Below are 18342 nucleotides of genomic sequence, written 5' to 3' on the forward strand. Positions count from 1 at the left end.
TCTTATAGAGAGAGAATTATTAGTTTCTGGAATCTTAAATGCTTTCATTTAGTCTGACCTAACCAGTGAGAGTAAGTTGTTATCTGAAAGAAAATGACCCTGAATATCAATATGTCTTTCTCTTCAACTCTCTGGGCTGACTGTTTGTGATTCTGTATGGTACTGATTGTCCTCTGATGGTTTCTGTATTAGTTTGGTTGCTTTCAGCTTCAAGTAATAGGCGACCCAACTCAAAATGGCTGAAAGAATAACAGGATTTATTTTTTTCTCATCACAAAAAGTCCAAAATAAGGGAGGCTCCAGGGCTGATTAATTCAGAAGTTAAATCACATTACCAAAGACCCAGGTTCTTTCCATGTTTTTACTCTTTCATCTGAATTTCCAGACTGAAAAAAAGGACAGTGGATCAGACAGTGTTCTCCAAAAAGCAGAACTAGAAGGCTCGCTATCTAGAGAGACTTCAAATAATTGTATTATGTGATTGTGGTAGCTGCCAAGCCCAGGCTCTGTAGGATAGGCTGGAAAAATCTCAGGCAGGAGCTGATGCTGCAGGCTTGAGGTCGAATTTCTTCTCCTCAAGGGAACAGTTTTACTCTTAAGATCTTTCAACTGATTGGAAGCCCACAGAGATTATCAAACATAACTCTCTTTACCTAAAATCAACTGGTTGTAGATGGTAACCACATCTATAAAATACTTTCACAGCAACATACAGATTAGTGTTTAACTGAATAATTGGGTATCATAGCCTAGCCAAGTTTACACATAAAACTACCACAGTTTCTTCCTCGTGCTCTTAAGAGCAAAGAAACCTTTCCCAGAGGCCCCTGCAACAGACTTCCTCTCAATTTCTGTTGGCCAGTGCTGGGATCTGTACCCTTGGTGAAAACAACCCTTTGTAAAAGAAATGAACTCAAGATTGCTTTAAACCAATTGCATTTTAGCTGAGCCATGTGGGGCAAGAGTAGGTATTAGGACTAAATTTGAGTTGTGCCATGTGGAGGAAGGGGAATGTTGTTGGTGGGTGGGCAAAAGGAGATTCTGGATCATAGCAGGCGCACAATAAATATTTGAATGAGTGAATTAGTCAGTAAATGAATGGTAATGCATGCTGAGGATAGTGAGTTCTACTGATTTTTCTCCAAATCTATACCCCATTCAAGAAACAACTTGAGCCAGTAAACAGTGTATATGCTGTATGCATGATGTGTGACTCTAGTTTGTGTGATACCATATTCAAATCTTTGCCACACGCTGCTAGGGATTATCACTCATAAATACTAAATGAATACTAAACATGCTCACATGGATGAACTGAAAAAGAAAGACAGAGAAATGCTATTCTAAGTTTATAATCTATTTAATATAGTACATTAAATGCAAAAGATTTCACGTTGATGTACTTAAACTCCTAATTCTAGAACACACACCAAGATATTGTTTTTTGATAAATAAGGCTACAATTTAGAGAAATCACCTAGGAAAACAGAGAACCTCACGTGGGGACTGTGCACCTTTCCAGGGAGCATCGAGCATCAAGATATGCTCAGAAAAAAAAAAAAATGATGCTTTTTTTTTTTACAAGATTTTTATGTTTAACTATCTACTCGGGGCTTCTTTTGACCAAAAGTCTGAGTTCACATAATACATGATATAAGTACACACATGTGGAGATACGTTCAGAATAAATGGGATACTGATTTATCACACACACAAACACACACACACACACACACACACACACACATAAAATAAGTACCACCACTACACCTAGTAGTTACTATTTTCTCAATAATTTAATAACCAGAGACTGTTTTTTTTCAGGGAAAATACTCAGCTGGTCAACAAGAAATTATTATTTTCCAGTTGTCAAGCTAAAGTGCAACTTTATGTATTAAAAATATTATCAGAAAATTGTGAGGTGCTCCTGTGAAGAAGAGGAAGTCTGTGGCTAATATTTTCTTCTTAAGCACTTTGAAAACCACTTCCCCTTCATCTTCCTCCTCTCTGGTGGATCCTGGGCAATCTGCTGCTCTGAATTAGTCTTGTAACCCTGGCACAGTCCTTTACTCTTTCTAAGATTTAGTTGGTTTCTTTCCATGCAAAATAAGAAGAACAATAGTTTTCTGAAATGTCTTAGAAGAGTCTAGATTTCTGTTTCCAATGTCAGTTTTTTCCACTAAAATGTGATATCCTTGGGGACAGGTAAAGAAATATCCATGCCACATCAATTAAGTTTCTACCTCAAGTTTTTTTTTTTATTTTCAGTTGAAGTAGTCAATTACAATGTGTCAATCTCTGGTGTACAGCACAATGTCCCAGTCTTGAATATACATACATATATTCATTTTCATATTTTACCTCAAGTATATTGAAAACATTTCCTTCTACCAGCCTATCTTCTAATGGGTCACTTGAGCTCTTGCTCCAGTACCACTTTTGTATTGGCCTCTATGCTTCTTCCCAGAGGAGTTGTGTTGAGTGGGAAACTCTTGAGAAGACTGGTTTTGAACCTTGCTTTTGGTCACCATGTCTTACCATTAGCTAAGACTGTTTTACATACGGACAAGATACTAAATGATGCTTATACCAGATAGGAGGTGGCTAACAAGTATATATTGATAATTATATTTGATAAATATTGATGATGAATCACACATATTACCTGTCATGATATGGTGGTTATCTGGAGGTTTGAATAAGAAATTGAATAGTTAACCAAAAAGACTAAGATTTCTCTGGGAAAATGGCAAAAAAGACCAAATGAATGTGGGAAAAACAATAGTAATTGAATCAGTTATATTAACAAAAAAGATAAAAATTAGGCTCATGCATACTATATCCATTATACCAAACAAAGTATATAGGAACAGTGGCAGGTATGTATTTTAAATATTGTGTGTTGGGGGAGGGTATAGTTCAGTGGTAGAGTGCATACTTAGCATGCATGAGGTCTGGGGTTCAAGCCCCAGCACCTCCACTAAACAAACAAACAAACAAACAAACAGACCTAGTTACCTGCCCCCCCCCCAAAAATGTGTGGTGTGAACAAAATAGCCCTCTCCCTTTGGATTAGTTGAAAGGCCTTCTGGACGTGGTTAGAATACGGAATGGCATTTTAATGAGATTTGAGAGCGTGCCTGATGACCTGGAAGTAAAACTAGGGCTGAGAAAGGCCATCCAAGATGAGAGCGGATGTGTGAGAAGGGAGAGACATGGCAGTGAGATCACAGATAAAGAAAGGCATGAGAAAAGCTCAAGGGGCAAATGTCTCAAGTAGGACTGTAAGCAGCCCAGGTTCAACATCTGGATACTAAGGAAGGGGAGCAGGCTCATTAATGCTACCATCTTGAATTTACTTCTCAAAATTTTGAGCATATAAAGGGGATTTAATTTTTTATTGAAATATAGTTGAATTACAATATTATATTACCTTCAGGTGTACAACATGGTTATCTGATATTTCTATAGATTACACACCACACAAAGTTATTATATTATTGACTATATTCCCTGTGCTGTACATTACATCCTCATGACATTTATTTTATAACTGGTAGTTTGTGCCTGTTAATCCCCTTCACCTATTATTTCACTCATTTCCCAACTCCTCTCCTCGTGACAACCACTAGTTTGTTCTCTACATTGGTGAGTCTGTTTCTGTTTTGTTATATTCATTCGTCTTATTTTGTAGATTCTATATATGAGTGATAACATACAGTATTTGTCTTTATCTCTCTGAGTTATTTCACTAGCATAGTACCCTCCAGGTCCATCCATGTTGCTGCAAATGGCAAAATTTCATTCTTTTTTCTTTGGCTGAGTAGTATTCCATTTATATATATATATGCACATAAACATATATACATACATATACATATATATATATATATATTACATCTTTATCCATTCATCATGGAAGTTCCTCAAAGAACTAAAATTAGAACTATTATGTGATCCAGCAGTTTCACCCCTGGGTATGTATCTGAAGAAAATGAAAACACTGATTCAAAAAGATACATGCAACCCATTGTTTATAGAAGCATTTTTTACAATAGCCAAGATATGGAAGTGACCCAAATGCCCATCAACAGATGACTGGATAAAGAAGATGTAATATATAAGTGGTACTGGACATGGTATGGAAAATAGGACAGCTACATGTAAAAGAATGAAACTAGACCATTCTCTCACAGCACATACAAAAATAAACTTAAAATGGATTAAAGACTTAAATATAAGACCTGAAACATAAAACTCCTTGAAGAAAAAATAGGAATTTAATATTCTTAATTTAATTTCCTGTTAGAGACCAGAAGGAATAGTATTAAAAATGCACTCACTATGTCCTTTTTGTGGGTATGCCTTTAAAAGTGTAGAAGACAAGAAAGAAGTGTTTAAGAGGTGCAGATGCTACAAGACTGAGACTTTTGAAAACTGTTGAAGTCTTCTTGTCACTTTCCAAATCTGAAGTGAGAAACTTTCCAAAAATGCAATACTAAAGGGACCGCGAGTATCTTCTAATTTACTAGATACCAAGGAAACAGTAGACACTTATTTTTTTAAACTAATGTATTGTCTGTGCAGAGGAGTTTAAACTATTTGGCATTCCTAAAAATTGAGAATAGGGGTTTGCAGTTGTGTGGTGGGCAGTGGGCCCTGATAGGGATAGGAGAGAACATAGCATGGCATGTCATTGCTCTACCCACCCAGGGGATGAGTCAGGAGAGGAGAAACCCACCTAGCTTTCTTGCTTTGAGTTTGACTTCTAGATTACAATCACAGAATGCAGACGGCCCTCAGCAAAGTGTTGTTTGAATTTACTGGAATTAGATGTGTACATGCAGACCTAGGACCAGAGTCCACCTTGACATCTATAAAGTCGGTCTGGTTTTTGCTAGATTCCACATGATTTGAGGTTCTTGTCTCAACCTTCCGATTTCCATCATAGTGTGAAATCATCAATCCCCCAAAATACAGTTAAGATAATTCGCCCCTTGAAGCCCAAATGCGTCACTCTAGACATTATGAAATATTCTTCTCTTCGGGGTACTTGAGATAATGTATATGAGCATGCTTTATAAACTGTAAAGAGCTATCTAAATATAAGTCTTGTGGCTATTGCATGGTTAGACTAAACTTGGCAGTGAAAGGAGGATTGTGATTGAACTGCAATGCTCAGTCTGGAGCCTACTTTCACTTCAGTTTACAGTTTCATCAATTTGCTATTTAATTGCTTTAAGTCATCCAAGTGCCAGGCAATGTTCTTGTATTCTTTCTTCCATAAAGCATTAGAACAAATATTTAGTAAGTTTAATGTAAAAGTTGACATAGACAGGGGCAATATTTTTGATTTTAGGACAGTGGAAGACAGATATTTGGAGAGATGCTTTTAAAAGATTTTGGAATCTGTCAAAGTCCATGGCTTTCACCAGCTGTCCCCCTGACTTGTCTCTCTCAGCTTCCTCCCACCTTCAAGGAGCCCGAATGTAAGCTGTCCTCACTGACATCAGTGGCTCAGCAGCTCTAGGTGAGTGAAGTTGATGTCACTTTACTCCTAGACTCTGAGTGACTTTAAAAGTTAATAAATACCATAATAGGCTTCACAAAATCATGGCACATTTTAAGTGTTTACACTTGACAAATACATGCCCTTAATACACAAAAACTGATACATCAAAAACAAGTTGGTGCACTTAAGTTTGACATACTGGGCATAAAGATGAATAAAACATAATACCCTCCCTCAAGAAATTCTCAGTCCAGCAAACTGTGAAATGTTATATAATAAATAATTGCACGTAAGTGTTGATAAGATCATACAATCAGAAAGTACTTAATGAATAGTCTTTTTTCATGAATAATGTCAAAAATTCAAACCAAAGGGCTTTCCTATGTGGAAGCCTAGACCAAGGCACTTTTCTGACCCCTTCATGGGCCCTGAGCACACTGGTCTGGCTGTTCATCTCCCCAAGGACCCACTCTCTGAGACATCGAACTTGCTGGGTGTATATGCAGCCGCACCCTTGTTTGTCGTTGTTTTCCGGTGACAGTGTGAGTTGCCGTTTCAGAACTGGGAAATGTCCATCGTCTCCTGGCCCATCTGTGGTGCTGACGCTTTTTTCAGATTGGTTCTCTCACTTTGAAAGCTCTTTTCATGTTTCAAAATACCAGAGAGAACAAACTGATGCTAAATTATGTAATCTGTAGAGCAATCCGGCGGACTAGAAAAAAAAGTTGGTGTGGCTATTTTGTTCCAGTCTGCACAGATAACACTCATCCTAATGGAATTAAAACACATTACTGTCTAGGAGAGAGAGAGGGAGAATGAGAGAGAGACTACAATAACAGGTAGTCAGTTTTCCCTCCTGAACAACTTCATTTTGAGAAGACATATATTCTATACAAATCTTAGTTCCTGTTTGCACATTGTAATGTTTCCATATACCTGAGGGTTTTATGACCTAATGAGGTACCTCACAAACCCATCCACTATATACCTCCTGTCTCACCATCAACTCAGAGCAATTGGAAGAGACTGAGAGATTAAATTCCGAAAAACAAGCTCATCATAATGGAAAATCCAATTAACTTTAGATATAGTAGCCGCATGCCAGCAGCAGTGCTGTAATTTTGCCTTCTATGAAGATGGCTTAGCTGTTCATTAGGTAGCATGTCAAAAATTAAACAATGCCAATTATTTTCCTGGTCTTCAGATCTAGCATTATCTGGGGAATTAGAAGACTGTTGACAGAGATACATTTTAACTAGATGTAATTTCTGGTATCTTTGTTTTTTTGTTTTTTGGGTTTTGTTTTTTTTTTTTTTACTGTTTTATCTTCTATGTAAGGGAAAATCATTATCTCTGGGGAACCCAGACTGAACTCCTGTTCAGCAGTTTGGAGATTGGGCAATGATGATGTTGATAATGTTGATGTCATTTTTAGCTTTCCTAAGTGAAAAGTGATATGAAGCAGTGATGTTATCATGCTTACTCTCTCAGCTGCTTTGTGAGAGAAATAAGACACTGATTGTTATCCCTGCTTACAGGGAAAGGACTAGGATGCTGTGTGACTTGCTGAAATGTTCATATATGGGTGACTGGTTGAGATTAAACTAAAGACGAGTCTCAACACCAAGCTCAGTATGCAGCCTCCAGACTGTGCTCTCTCACACTGGCAAGGCTGACACACTCCAGGTTTCTACTGCCAGCCTTATTTTTATTACTTTATACAGATTTGATTTAGTTGCAGTAAAAAAAATTCATTCTTTACCACAACATAGTGAAGGATAGAAAAATGGTTAAGTCTTAATCCTTGCCCTCTAAAGGGTTAAAACAGTACCACAAATATAAAGCAAAGAAATAATAACTAGCATATTAGACATATAATAAAAATCCTTCTGAAAGTAGGTAAAATATAAATTATAGGCATACTGATAAGTACACGAATGACATGGAAGTGAAAGGAGGCCTCATTTGGTTGGGGGCAAAGAAAAACCAAGGAAAGCAAATGAGGAAAGAGGGGAGGAGGACTGGATGGCTTACCCTTCCCCTGTGCTTTCTTTTGGTTTAGCCAGTGTGCTTTTTACCAGGCAGTGTCTCAACTTCATGCTGAATGTAAGACTTACTGAGGGAGCCTTTTACAAATGCAGATTCATAGGTTCCACCCACAATTCCATGGGCCTGCCGTGGGATCTTGAAATCTGTATTTTTAGCAATCCTCCAGTGGCTGAGAGTCAAGCTTTGGGCTTCAAGGTGGGAAACAGTGCTTTGAGATCATGCCATTCAGCAGTTTTAAGGAAAGGAGAGCACTGACTTGGAAGATCGGGATGAATCAGGCGTCCACAAAGGGTGGTCTTTGTGATCCCTGTCTGACATCGTGGAAGAATAAGGAAGGAAAGGAAAGGAAAATTGCTCTCAGTAACTGACTAGTACAGCCTTCTTCCAGCCCGGGTGCACTTGGGTGCAGCTCCGTCTGCATGCATCAGGGAAATATGACTCCTGACGGTGCTTCCACTTTCCCTGTCCATCTCCTCCAGTTCCTCTGACCCTCCTATTATGCTCCATCTGGGGCACGGCTGCTCTCATTTTCCATTTATGAATAATTTGGGGCTATAATTAGGCATCTCCAGTCATTAGGTACCCACATTTCTGTATACAGCCTGTAAGGTTTTGTTTTGTTTTCTTTTGTTTTGTTTTGTTTTAGAATTCAAGAAATTCACGAGAAAGAAAGCTCTTAATATTAGGTCACTTAGTCAATTACCTCCTTTCCTGCCTAATGCAAGATGATTCCCAATAGTCCTGTTTCTAGTGCTCTGTTGCCTATTTTTAAATGTACTATCTGATGGTGATTCTGCCACTCCCCTCAGGAGACCATTATCCTGGCTCACCCCTCTCAGTGTCAGGGGGCTTTCCCTTCCCTGGTAATTAGCTCCAACTTGCTATTTCTTCCCCTTCCCATTATCCTTGGTTATCAATTCCCTTGGAACAACATTATTTCTCTCACATTAGTTATATATTTCTAGGTAGTTTCCACAGTTTCACAAGCCACTGTTAAAAAGCTCTGAGCTACTTAGCATCAGTCCATATCTTAATTAGTCATGCTGTTGGAGGATGAGGATGGAGCTAATGGAAACGGGCATTGGGTTCTGCTGTGTCCGCCACTGGCAGCATTATCTTGTGCCCGCATCTCTGTGCTTGTCTACATTGATTTTATCAGTCTCAGGTCATCCTTCTCTACAGAGCAGTGTATCTTTAAGCATTGTGTGTCTAGGTCAAATGAAGATGTATAAGAAAGGGCCACTTCATTATCTGAAAAATGGGAATGAGACTGCCCACTTGGTTAGATTTCTGTGAATGTTAAGTGATACCAGGTACACAAATAATTTAGCAGAAATTCTAGCATGCAGTAAACATAACAAAATCCTGAGGCATAGCTATATAGTACTACCATGGATACACCTCATTCTGCTTTCAGCATTGTCACTTGCTGGTTGTATGACGCATCAGCACGTATGTGCAATGACTTATTATATAATACCCTACAGTTGCTGGACTAAGTATTCCTTGAGGAGGGGAACTGTGTCTTACTCACTTTTCTTCCCAGTGCATTAAACGTAAATGTATCACCCTAAGTTGTTTTACCTTCCTGAGCTTCAGTGTTTGCTCCTGTGAAATGAGCACATATGATCTACCCTTGTGTCAGACACATTTTATGCCCTGGCTCACATCTTCTTAGCCCAGTCTTGCTCCAGCTGCTGCAGCTACCACACATGCACAGGAATAGACTGATGACACGTCACCTCATCTGCACCCCAAGGAACCCTGCCATCACCCAGGGGACACCTGCAGGAGCCTGGGTCCAATCACCCAAGCAGTGGTTCTCACCAGGAAGATTTGGTTCTTACAATTGTGGGAGGGAAGTGTTATTGGCATCTTCTAGAAAGAGGCCAGGGACACTGTTAACAACCTACAGTGCACTGATAGCCCCTCAACGATGAAGAATTGTCCAGCCTATATGCCAATGGGGCTGCCAATAAGTAACTCTGACCAAGAGACCTCATCTGAGAAAGATGCCTTATAAGACAGACTCCTTCCTTTCATGTTCAGACCATGTCCCCTTCACTGCTCCAGGCGGACCCATCAGGTTATTTCTCTATAAGTGTGCACACAAAGAGAGCAGATTTATATTAATAAAGACAAGTGTAATAGCAGAACCATACACTGGCTCCTATCCTGTGGAGTAAGAGCTGTAATGATAGAAATGTTTAGGTCACAGCCCCACCCCAGGGGATATATTCTCCCTGCTCTGGGAGGAAACAGCACAGCTAAAGACTTGTCAGACAGAAACCAGGGGAACAAGTGTAGGAGTAGATCTTGAGGGTGCTCATACATGAGGTTAGAGTTTAAGGTCAGAGAGGGGAGAATTGATTGACATTGGAACCCTCTCCCACGATATAGGTTTCAATGTTTTAGCAAGGACGAACAAAATTGGTCCTAAAACATTGTTGAAATAGTCCTTCAAAGCTTGTAAATCAGGTATAGAACTGCCTTGGCAGAGTATTGGGGAAAGGATCGAAAGGCTGAGAGAGGTAGGAATGTTTTGTAATAGATTTTTATTAGATCAAAGAGCCCACCACCTGACCATGTTCCCTGAGGAGGCCCAAAGGACACTCTTCCACCTGCTCAATAAGGAATGCATGGTGAAGGGGAGCTCAGCATTGTGGAGAAGCATGGCCATGGCTGCTGGCTGCTGGAGGGAGATACTACATTGGCACTGGTTTCCCAGGGATTACTGGAATTGATAGGACTCTAAAATAGCAGAGGCTGTTTTGTCTTTACTGAAGCAGGGTGAAGATAATTATTGAAATGAGCAGCAAGGCCAGAGTGACAGAGTGTCTTAACCCATAGAGATCTGTGGAAATTGTCAATAGAACATAGGAGCAAGTAGATTTGTTTTCAGTCTGTATAACCAGAAGTTGAACTTTGGCAAGCAAAACACTGGTGTCAGCCACCACAATGGAAAAATCCCACTCTCACCCACTTTCCAGATCTAAATCAATTCTCAGACCCTGAGCTCAGTCTCAGATCCAGAGCTCACGGACTGATGAAGAGGCTATGTCCCCTTGAAGAAGTATCCTGAAACACCATTGTATATATATGTAGTAAATATTCCCTGATTCCCAAGGGAATCTGAAACCAGTTGCTAGAATAAGTATGTGGTGGGGAAAGAATACTCAGACCATTAAAGGGCACAGAGTCTGAGCTGCCTCTAATAACAAGGAATCTAAAATGTCATTGTACCCTTCCTTAGAGAAAGGCTTATGTAAGCCAGGCAATGAATGAAATCCTGGCCCACATCCATCCCAGCGCAGCCCAATGGGTCCGCAGACCATCTGTACAGTTATTGTCCATTTCCTTATTGAAATCAAGATTGGCTCCTTGGCCAATGGAATATGAGCAACAGTGTTTAGAAGGGACAAGAGGAAGTCCGTTAAAACTGCAGTTATGTCTCGGGAAGAATTTCAGAAATTAGTACCACTCTCAAAGATCTGAAAGTTGCAGGGATACCCCCAATGCAGTTTACCTGTTTGGCCACTGCAAAAATTAGAAAGATCATGGTGAATGACATGTGGGCCCAAATACACATAAACAAGCGTTAGTCACAATCACAACTGCCATCCCAGCTGTAGTATTTTCCTAGAACAGAATATCACAGCTTCTGGTGCTTAATATGCAGCTTTTGAGCAGAAAAAATGTATTTTTCTCAACCACCGTAAATAAGAAGGGTCAAAAGCAGTTTTTTTGTGATGTAAAAAAGACCGTAGTATTCATTGTCTGTCTTACTCCAGGACCAGGGTAAGTCTCCTGTTCTTTGTCACAATATGGTCCACAGAGACCTGGATTGTCTTGATACTCCACGAAGCCAGCACGATCGCTGGTTGACAACACTGATGACGCCATGGCAATTGGACCTGGTGAGCAGGAAACAGCAAGTATTTAGACTGTCCAGGGAAGACACAAATATGCCAGAGGATAGATGATAAAACCCTCAAAGTTTCAAGGACCTACCACATGGGTGATGTTTTTGAAGATCCAAGGAATTGGAACATGTAGGAAAATCTCCTTTAATATTGTTGACCTGCATGTCCTATCACTAAGAAAGAGGCACAAACCATGAGAGTATCTATTTTGTGTGCCCACCACAGTGCCAGGGACATGGTTTAAGTATTTAAAACCAATTAGTTTTATTCCCTACCTGTTATTTCTTGTCATCAGAAAACACACAAAGAGTGTATATATAACACATGACATAGATAGAGTTTAAAAAAATAATAATAATAGGAAAAAAATCTGTGCTTCCTCCACCTAGCTTAAAATGTACCTTCATGCTTTTTCAATATGCTTAATTTTTGTAGAGAAACCTTCTGTTTTTTACTATGAAAAGCTCTCAACATCCTACTTTTTAAATTTTTTTTAATTAAAAAATTTTACATTGTAACTTTAATAACTTTTTATTTTCTCACGTAATTAAGGCTGTAGGAAAAAATCCCTGCTACCACCTTTGGCTGTGTGGAGTAGGCCCAGGGAGGAGATCTCCTTGAGCCTCAGTTTCTCCTTCTGTAAAATGGTGACCAAAATCCTCACTTTCCCCGCAGGAGCAGCACTGGAAGTATGGAGGGAGGATATAGTGACTGTGAAAGATGTGGTCCATAATAGATAACTATTACTGTCATTGTTTTGCCTCAGGTAGAGTACGAAGGAGCATAGATGTAAGAGAAGCACCTGGAATAACACCGTGTATCCACAGTATGTCTGCTTCCCCCAAGTGAATGCTATCCATTCTGCAGAAATGCTGGGACAGGACTGGTTTTCTCTGGCTAACCTTTCTTTAGTCTTCACGATCTAGGATCTTCACATCCTATTTCACTTTCTTAACCATTAAAAACTGTGTTCCTCAATACATTCTCTTTCCAACACATGAAGGAATCACCACCAAGTTCAAAAAACCACTTGAAGGAAAAGCTAAAATATACAAATGTAGCTGCTGCAAGGTGCCAGCAGTAAATTTTCAAAATAGCTCCGTGCACTGGACAGAATTAACTTTCCTTTTATTCTCTGGCAGTATGTCTCTGTAGAGTTTGGCAGAGACATTGAACAGGACAGAACAAAACTTTATTTTCTCCTTGTACTGGTCTGACGCTGTCAGCCTGAACATCTTTTGGAATGCCCCGGTGCCCTCAGAATGGGCTCTGGGAGCTCACGGGAGGCAGGAACAATGGCCCACAGACTGCTGAAGTGGGCAGTGCCGTAACCTGGAGCCCCACCAGCCCTGCTGGGAAGGAAGCCTATCCGTTTATCAAACTGACAGCCAGGCAGCAAAGGGAGCAGCTGAAGCCTCCTTTGCCAAGGACAGGCATAATACAGAAAAATACGTCATTGCTGCTAGTGAATAAGTATATCTCTGGTTCAATTGTTGGACCATATCACTAGTCATCTAAGGTAATGGACAGTAAAGAATGACCAAGAGTCACATCCTTCAAACAAAGCTGAAAATAGGTTTATCTAAAGTGAGTTATTGGTTTGGAGTCAGACTTGCTGGCCTCATATAAGGAACAGAACTCTGACTGGCATCTTACTTCCTTTCCAGAATCTATTAAAGGCTTCACCCTATAGAAAACCCCAGGTACCATGGCCTTTTCCTGATCATGAGTCAAGGTGACCCAGCTTCAGCTTAGAACCTCCTTTTTCCCACAGGATTCAAATTACACTGGCAAGGAGCTATTACTGTTTAGACAGATTTCAACTAAGCAAATTCTGCAAGACAATACCGGAGCTATGAGTGCCTCTCAGAAGAGTAGTTTACAATGTATTTTTAAATAGGATGAGAAAAATTTGCACTATTTCTAGCTCCTATTTCAGCATCACTACAAAAAGCCATTTTGCTTGGGAAAGCCAATATTACTACTAAAATATTGAAGGCAGAGTAATCTGTTGTCACTCATCTCCATATTTTATGCTCTCCTAAAATCAAATAACTCTCCCTATTGCAATATTACAGTGTTGCATGTATTTATGTGATTATTTGCCTGATGTTATTCTACCACCAAACTATAAACTCCATGAAGCCAGGTGATGTCTCTTTTTGCTCACCTGGTACGCAGAACATAACCAAAACGTATTTGTTGAATGAATATTATGTAGTAGGATCATGTTTAATGATTTTTATGTTAGTTGCCCGTGGTGTGTTAAGAATTGGATAAGACAGAAAAGAAGCAGCAGTGTAGGCTCCGACTGTTGTAGGTAACAGTGAACTGCTAACACCCACACACCCCACCCCAGCATTCCCAGTCCCCTTCTGTCCCTTTCTTTCCCATTGCATTGATCCCCTTCTAACACACTATACAATTCACTTTCTTGGTTTTTTTTACTCTATCTCCCCTCACTAGAATGTCAACTCCAGGGGCAGGAGTTTTTCATCTGTTTTGTTTGTGGATGTTGTCCCTGTAACCAGTAATTGGTCACGTCCTCCTCTTTGGAGTACCTGTGTACTTCTGACTTGGCCATCATTTCTCTACCCCACTACGGCAGAGTATCTCCTACCCGATTCACAGCATCCCAGCCACATGGAGGTCTTCACTGTTCCTCACACAGGCCAAGTAGCTCCATCCTTGTGGCCTTCGCACTTGCCAGCCCTTCCTGGTAGGAGACTTAGAAGGAGACTCGGGGGTGGGGGGTAACTCTTCCACCGGTTTCCCCCATGGCTCACTCCCTTACCTCCTTCAGATCTTCATTCAAAAGTCACCCTGACAGCAGGGCCTTCCCTGATCATCTTAGTTAAATTTGAACCCCTTCCCTGCAAGACACACACATACCCTTGGAACTTGCCAACTTCCTGCCCAGCCTTTTCTCCACAGCACTCATCACATCTAATACACAATGTTAGTAGCAGTTGTCTGTTGTCCTCCTTCCCCACCTGCAGACACTAACATTCTAAGCTCTGTGAGGGCAGACGTTATCTTCTCCTTTGCTCGCTGACCTACCCCCGAGAGCTAGAAGATTGTATTACTCTAGGCACTCAGTAAATAGTTGCTGAATAGATGAATTATCGTTAAGGCAATTTTTATACATGAAACACTAGATTTTCGAATGTTCCACTTTTGTTCAGAGAGCATACACGTGATTATAATAAGATGTTTGAATTTCAAATAAGAAGATGAATATGAAAGAAAAAATATAATAAGAAGCAGGTGGCTTGGAAAGGTCAAGAAATACAAGGCATACATCTTTGCCTTGTGATGAATACACTGCTAGAGTTTAGGTTGTTGATAAATTTTGGCTTGAAAATCTCTAAGCAGTTGTTTGCTATCATATGCTATTTTTGAAGGCAGCAATCAAAACATATACACACACATACACGCACACCAGCCTTTATATACAAGATTGCGTCTGGTGCCCAGGGAAAATGAGAGGAAATGACTTTTAAATGGCTAAGAAAAGTATTCATGATTTATTAGCTCAGTGAAACAGCAGAGCAGGCATTCACTTAACGAAGCAGGCAGAACAGAACCAGCCTTAACCAGGTAGATGTCGACATGGAGACTCATTGACTAAATGCCTGCAGTTACAGCTGTGTGATTACGAATGACCCTGAGAATCCGAAACCTCAGAGTAACACTACAAGGTCTCCCTCTTTCTCACCCATCAACCTGAAGACAGGAGATTTGCAGGGAATAATTTTCTCCATGTGAAACGCAATTCAAAATATACATTCTTTCTCCATCCAGGGATTCCAGAGTAGGATCTGGAACTGTAGAAGTAGTTGTTGGTTCTCTCTGTGATTGGCATAGAATCACATCACTCCAGAGAGCAGATTTTCATAACCATGCCCTGTGATCGCAGCACTTTATAAAGAAAAGAAAAAACTGAACCAAGCCAAAAGTTCCCCAGCTAACTTGGAGGGAATACCCCAACAAACCTCAAGATCTCTGAAGCCCGTACCAGTGTCTTCTCCCCAAGATGGAGTGTCATTGCTGGTGTCTTAGGTAGACCTCCAGAGCAAGCACTCATTTTAGCCAGAATAATGCATGCATTCAAATCTCTATATATATGCATGGGAGAGAGAGAGAGGGATAGACATAGATAAATACAGATACACTATATGTAGAAAGTCAGTGTCATAAACTTCATTGATCTTGTTTGTTTTTTAATAAAGAGAAGAATGAAGGAGAAAATAGAAAGTTTCTCATAATTTCATAGCCCTGATAACACCTGTTGATATTTAAATCCCTATATTTTTAATTATTTTATATCTTCCATCTTACTAATATATAGTCATGATTTCTTGACCAGTTTCTATATACCAGGTTCAGTCCTGGGTGACCAGGTTCTGTCCTAGGTAACATTTACTTCCACTTCACAACAACTCTATGACGTAGGTATTAATAGCCCCATTTTATAGAGGAAGGGATGGGAGTTCAGGAAGTTTACTCAGAAAGTAACTTGGCCAAAGCCAAACTGGCCAGGTGTGGCAAAGTCTGTCCTCAAACTCAAACCAATCTCCAAGGCCAGTGTTGTCCCTACTGCCCCACACTGCATCCCTGTCTTCCCACCAGGAAATAAAAACCCGGTTTCCTTCCTCACCCAAGACAGATACTTAAGCTCGGCATTTATAAGGACAGCTAACAATATCTCAATTACGGTCACTCTATGTAGATAACAGTGAAGTAACATCATTAATGTTGAAATAACAAACTTTACTGCAGTTTAAAAAGCATTTAAGACGACTTTATTTTCCAACTATGCATTTGACAATCCGCCCGAACAAACCCCTCTGGGCAGGGAGCAGTACTTGTCCTGCTTGCCAGTTGAAGACTCTTAGCCTCGTGCAGAGAAGCAAACACCTCAGTGATTTTTCTTGTCTATTGCCTGCCTAGAATGGCTTCCTCCAAGCAGAACAGATTTGTAGATTTGTAAGGGAAGGCTGGCTGGACCAGGAAGACATGGTGGCTCCTGTGGAATGAACAGGCAGTGCTGGGAGGAGACTCGGCCACATTCTTCCACGGAGGTGGTGCAGGTGAATCACCAGGGCTTGGCCCCCAAACGTGGCTGGGATTCCAAGCACAGCATCTCTTAAGAAAGGGCACAGGGGGCAGGCAGAAAGATCCCTGCTCCTTCAGGTAATTCACTCCTGGCTTCTACACTCTGCCCCCAGGTCAAGGAAAGATTTCTTGTCAAGATCTCTGGCAGGCCAATAATACAACTATAAGTGGTTTCTGGAGTCTTTCCAGAAATAGCCAGAGGGCCAGAATGGGGCTGCCAGTCAACCTCCTGGGATCCAAACTCTGAAAGAGCAGGAGATAGCGTTCCAGAACTCCACCTCCCAGCTCTGATCCGCTTCGGCGTTCTCTCCAGGGAAACTTGCGGGTGGAGGCCCGCAGGAGGGAAGGAAACCTCTGGGTCCGCTCTTTATCCATTGTCCCATCACTCTGGGGCCCACCAGTCTTTATTTTTTTAAACATTAAACTCGTAAACAGCGTTGCTTTATTTTTCTTTAAAGGCTCTATTACGAAAGGGGGGAAAAACTTGTTTGTTGCTTCCAGAGGAAATGAGATGTTTAGTTTTGACTTCAAACTGAGAGGTTTCAGAATCTGCAAAGTGAGCGCTGCCTTTCTAACTTAAGTTATCCTAGTTTTCACTTTCCTATTTTCCCACTGACAGAGAATGCACTTATTGCCACCCTTTTCTGACTAGAGGACTGGCTCTTTCTTACGAAAATGTGAACCATAAGTTGAAGAGGCTACTTGGCAGGTCTGTCTAAAGCGAGCTTTTCCATGCCACAGGTCACTAACTGAAACGCTCTCGGTAGAATTTCCTTGTAATGTTGCTGTTGTACTGTTCTCAGAAGCCACAATCTATTCAGCTGCTTCTACTGGGCTACATAGCATAATTCGTTCCAGGAGGCTTTCTTTTTAATAGTTTTCACCTCAACCCATTTTATTTCTATTAGTTATGTCCACATGTGTACACATGACAATTCACTGTTGATTCTCAGTAGGCAAAAGTCTCAGAGATGCCACCACCACATACATTTATACATATACATGCACATAGAGAGAGAGATCTAGTAAGGCTGGCGCCCTCAGTCATCCAGCATCAATGATCTCTGCTTTGAGGAATTCAGAATGATATTTGTAGAATGTTTTCATAAATGGAAACATAGATAACCATTATTCTGTAGAATACAAGATATTATCTCAATATTAACTGGCAGAACAATTCAGATGCTAATAAATATAGTTCACTGAAGTTCAGCATTATTCATGTTCTTTTTATTTTCTTTGTTCAGTTTCTTCCTCAAAACAAAAATGCTTTGCTAAATATGGCTTTGTTTATCAACTTCTCTCTCAATCATTTAGAATGTGTGTGTACATGTTCCTGTTTCCTACTTACTGAATTCAATCACAGGAATTTAAACATGTGTAGAAGCTAAGAAGATAATACCTCTTTGTATTATCTTATCTTTAAACACATTGTCTTTCTAAAACCCATTTTATCACCAAAAAACACTTAGAGCATTATGGAACAGAAAGCATCCTCCTCATTATAGAGAAAACAAGCCACAAAGAACTCAAGCAAGTTGCTACACAGTCATTGATAAGTTAACAAATGGAACTCAAAAGTCCTATTACTGTTATATATTTTTTCCATGTGCAGACAGATGGAAAGCTGTAGCAAATTTGGGTCAAAATGTCAACTCTCAGAGAGAATACAGTCGGTCCTTCGTATCCACAGGTTCCACATCCACAGATTCAACCAACCAAGGATAGAAAATATCTGAG

General features: G+C 40.2%; 1 long non-coding RNA gene across 2 annotated transcripts in view; it reads left to right on the forward strand.

Annotated features, from left to right (window-relative positions):
- Window positions 1–12462, forward strand: part of LOC140696599 (uncharacterized) — a 75256-nt gene extending 62794 nt beyond the window's left edge. For both annotated transcript variants that reach the window (XR_012073096.1, XR_012073097.1), the window contains 3 exons: window positions 5462–5530; window positions 11353–11478; window positions 12251–12462. This is a non-coding gene — a long non-coding RNA (uncharacterized lncRNA). The remainder of the gene's footprint in view (window positions 1–5461; window positions 5531–11352; window positions 11479–12250) is intronic.
- Window positions 12463–18342: the final 5880 nt, after the last annotated feature.

Source organism: Vicugna pacos, chromosome 5 (genome assembly GCF_048564905.1).
Source record: "Vicugna pacos chromosome 5, VicPac4, whole genome shotgun sequence".
Taxonomy (NCBI): domain Eukaryota; kingdom Metazoa; phylum Chordata; class Mammalia; order Artiodactyla; family Camelidae; genus Vicugna; species Vicugna pacos.